This window comes from Amphimedon queenslandica, unplaced genomic scaffold (genome assembly GCF_000090795.2).
Source record: "Amphimedon queenslandica unplaced genomic scaffold, v1.1 AMPQUscaffold_12218, whole genome shotgun sequence".
NCBI lineage: Eukaryota > Metazoa > Porifera > Demospongiae > Haplosclerida > Niphatidae > Amphimedon > Amphimedon queenslandica.
The window spans coordinates 9102-13492 of record NW_003547543.1 but is presented as its reverse complement, the minus strand read 5'-3'; the positions used below and the strand labels follow the sequence as shown (position 1 = coordinate 13492).

General features: G+C 34.1%; 1 long non-coding RNA gene across 3 annotated transcripts; it reads left to right on the top strand.

The window, feature by feature from the left end:
* The first annotated feature begins 1112 nt into the window (after window positions 1–1112).
* Window positions 1113–2569, top strand: LOC100634245 (uncharacterized). 3 transcript variants are annotated; one of them, XR_002188037.1, is made up of 9 exons: window positions 1113–1232; window positions 1290–1389; window positions 1488–1557; window positions 1691–1744; window positions 1882–1956; window positions 2047–2108; window positions 2197–2238; window positions 2292–2401; window positions 2455–2569. It is a non-coding gene; the product is annotated as an uncharacterized LOC100634245 (long non-coding RNA). The 3 variants fall into 3 exon arrangements; XR_898189.1 differs by having other exon boundaries at window positions 1686–1744; XR_002188038.1 differs by lacking the exon at window positions 2197–2238 and having other exon boundaries at window positions 1686–1744.
* The last annotated feature ends 1822 nt before the right edge of the window (window positions 2570–4391 follow it).

The window sequence follows — 4391 nt, the reverse complement described above, 5'->3', positions numbered from 1 at the left end:
AAAAAATAGTAAAATAACTCAAATAATATAATACTTTATAAAAGAACAAGAAGTTTCTTGCACAAAGCTTGTAATATTTAACACAGGGGATGCATCAACTGTGTATATGGTAGATACAGAATAGCTACTAGAACACAGTAATAGCACTATCTATCACCTGCAAGGAGGGAGGTAGGCATAGCATTAGCTAATCACTCTCTCAGAGATGTATCCCTAGCTGTATCACTAACTACATTTATAAAGAGCACACTAAACTAACTCAACTATCATTGAATTACTCTCATCATTGTCATGAGAGAATGTCTGCAATCGTTTGCCTTTCTACATGTACTGGATATTTGCCTAAATTTGGTCACTGGCTTTCATCATGCTTTGCTACACGGCACTTAATTTTTAAAACTATTTCATTACATTTGACAAACCATCGAGTTAAATTGAGATATGCAACAGGCCAAGAATAATGAAGGATGGGTGTATCAGTGTATGTGTGTGGTATATAGCACCTCATGAAAGTAGTTACTGGAACACACCAATAACACTAAATATCATTATTGATTGTTTGATATTATAATAACGCTATTACTTTATTGTGCATGAATCACATTATCACATTCCCAGAATACATGAACATGTACATGTACATGTACACATTTAAAGTACATTCTCTTTATTCCTTCCCCAATCCCTTCTCTCATCTGACTCTCTCTTTACTCTCTCACCTTGTTACCATCTCCATTCTCTTCTACTACATTTAATAAACTGGATCATTTAAACTAGGTCAAGCCTGTGAGAGGTAGAGGGGCAAAGAGAGAGAGAAAAAGATGGAAAGGGAAAGGCAGGAGAGTAAATGAGACATGTAGGTGAGTGATAATGGTAAAAGATAAAAAGAATTAGACAATAGATAATACACTGCAAAAACGATGGTGGGTTATACCCACCACATCTGTGGAAGGTACCCACTTTTTGGTTTTCCACCAATGTGGGTGAAACCCCCTGGTGTTATATTCCCCCTTTGGTGGAAAATACCCACCATCAATGTGTAATAATTACACTCATAATAATAATGTAATAATTAATCTAGTAATGCCACGCCCACTGCGCATGCGCAGTTCAGTTCCAAATTATTCCAGCTGCAAATGGCTTCCTTCTCTTTGTCCTCCATTACTGCCAGTCTATTTTTTGGCCGTTTAGCTCTTAGTTTTGCCTCTGTATTCTTTGAAATCCCCAGAAAAGTATGGTACTACTTCTGTTATGTATTTATTACGATAGTTTTGCTCATTTTATTTTAGTTATCTCATTTTCGAAGCCCGCTTCCATGTCAGCAGCTATTTCTGTGACTCTTCCTTCAGGCTGTCCCCTTAGGCTATGATTTGTGTCTAGACTGATTGAGTAAGACTTGATATTGTTGTTATAAAACTCTCATGACATGGCATGCTAATAATCAATATAAAAGTACTCTCACTCTCTGCTTTCTCTTTTCCTCTAAGACTACCAATAGCTGTGTTCAAAATGGATCGCATCCATACAAGACTTGCTTATTGATTTTGTTTTGATGTGGTAAGAATTTTATTAGTTGCATGCTTAAAAATTCATCTCCCTTTTGTTTCTCTTCTGCGGCTTCTTTTTTCTTGTTGCCTCCTCCTTTCTCTCTCCTCTGCTTTCTCCGTCGCCACCCCCTACCTCAGTATAGGTTTTAGCTTCTTTTCAAGTGAATTGTATCTGATTACATCATTTTTTTGATATGGTAAGCATTGTATTAACTTGCTTGAAATTTTATCTCTTTCGTCCTCTTCTATCTCTCCTCCTCTCTCTGTCTCCTCCTTTCTCTGTCTCCTCATTTCTCTGTCTCCTCATTTCTCTGTCTCTGTCCTATACCTGTAGGTTTTAACTTCTTTTTAAGTGTATTGTGTCTCTGAGTGTACAAGACTGTATCATTTAATTTTGTTCACATGGATGGTAAACATTTATTATTGCTTAAAATTTATCTGCCTCCTCCTCTTTCTCTCCCTCCCTCTCTCTATCTCCCTCTCTTTCCCCTACCTTTAGGTTATGTTCAAATGAATTGTGTCTGATTACATGGCTTCCTTATTGAATATTTTTTTGACATGGTAAGCGTTTTATTACTTGCTTAAATTTTTATCTTGCTCCTGTTTTTCTTACCTCCATCTCTCCTTTCTCTCTCTTTGTTTCTCTCAGCTGTGCCTGAATTTGTATAGAAGACTTGTATATCATGACATAGTATGCATAATTATTGTTGATTATCCTTTATTCTTCCTTCCCCATTTACATAGGCTACTGTTTGTAATTATAGTAATGTTCATTTGAATGATTTGTGCCTTGGCTGATTCAATACAAGACAATTAAGACTTTGCTTTTTAGCTGTTACAATTCCAATGACACAGTAAGGAAATTGGGTGTTTCCATCTCTTTTTCTAATTGTGTCTCTTGCTATAGGTGCATGTTCAAGAATGCATGAAAGAAAGAACACAAACTGTAAACATTATTGTTAGATCTATATAGTATTTATTTTAAAAATATTTTTGTTTGAACTATTTATCCACTGTGCAAATGTTGCGGAACCACTATTATTGATAGCTTTTTCCCACCTATAGTAGTGGGAATCTCCACTTTTTAAAGTGTAATTTACCCACTTATGGAGTGAGCTATATGATGACTTTTGAACACACCTTTTTTGGTGTGAACAACCCACCATTATTTTTGCAGTGTATGCTTAAACTAAATAGGAGTTAGGAAAAGGAGAATAATACAAGAGAAGAATAGTGAACAAATAATAATAAAGAATTTCAGACTCTGGACCAAATGCTCTATTAACTTCTTTCATTGGGCAAAACTTTAATCTTTTTGTGTGTACAACTCTTTGCATTTATCATATATCATTCTATTTTTGATTGTATTCGGTCTGTTTTTGTAAGTTTACATGTACATGTATCATATTTAGCTTCAAAGCTTGGAGAATGAAAACAACTTGACCAACCAAACAGGCCCAGTACCATAGAACGGGTGTATTCAATCAAAATTTAATTTCATTCTTCTTGTTCTCATTCCTTGTGGAATGATTATTTTCCAAATAAAAAAGGCATTTCCTCAATGCCACGTGTCCAAAACGGCTGCTCAGAACAAAAATAAAACAAATGAAAATTTCTAATCGTGCTTAGAACAAACTTTTTTCCAGACAAAATATCCCCACTATATGGTATACAGTACACATATGGTGTACAATCTCACAACACTTATGATCTTACTGCAACTACATAATACATGTGACAATAGGAATGAAAAATGCAAATACATGTACATGTATACTAACTTACTACTAATGGTATTCTAGAAGCTAACACTATTCTACCAAGATTAGATACAGTTACGTCATCAACTCATCACCTATAAACATAACATAATAATAATAATAATAATGACAATAATGAATAATTATAGTCAAGATTTATACCTAATACGCATGACACTAATATAATTTCTTGGTAAAGGCTCTCTAAACAGCTGATACCGTATAGAGGGAAATTTTGGAGGAAGCAAATTACTTAAATTTGATGAGTGGCAAATTAGTGGCCACATGCCATTGAGCATGCGTATGATGGCTTAAAATGGCAGATTTTATTTTGGCAAATGGCTATCAAAATTCCGAATTCGTCAAATTTAATTCCCTCCAAAATTTACAGCTATACAGCATACCTGTACATGTAGTACAAAGTACCTGTACCTGTACATGTAGTACTTTTTTCCAGCAAGCTTGACAGCTACACAAATCAACCATACCCCACTACCTCACCTTCTGCCTGCTCACAGTCATGATATCAATGTTACTGTAATTTAACCAAAAATTATTATCACTCTTTCTATAAAAATGTGTGACTTAATTAAGCTATACATGTAAGCTTCACTTACTTCATCATAATTGCTAAAGCAACCCAGTGCATTGAGTACAGTGACAAATAATAATGGAGCATAATAGAAATACTGGAAGAGAAAGAGACAGGATTGAAAAAAGAAATATTAAAAATGGTAAATCATAAATATTCAATTTTGATCAGAATCAACTCAAACTTTCTATGCAACATAAGTATACGTATATATGTACATGTATCAGGAAAAATTATAAAAATGTAAAATTTTTTCCTAACCATCTTTCATAAAAGACCATAGTACAGGGACTTCGGCCCAATTTTAGAACAGCTATAAAAATTGATAAAAAATTCAATTTTGATCGAAATTAGCTCAAACTTTCTACACAACATAAGTAATGTATACATATCAGATAAGAATGGAGAATTCTCTCTTTTCCACTTTTGGTGAAATTTGGCCAATGACCCTGTATAAAATATATTACCATATATGTTAGTCTCGCCATATGT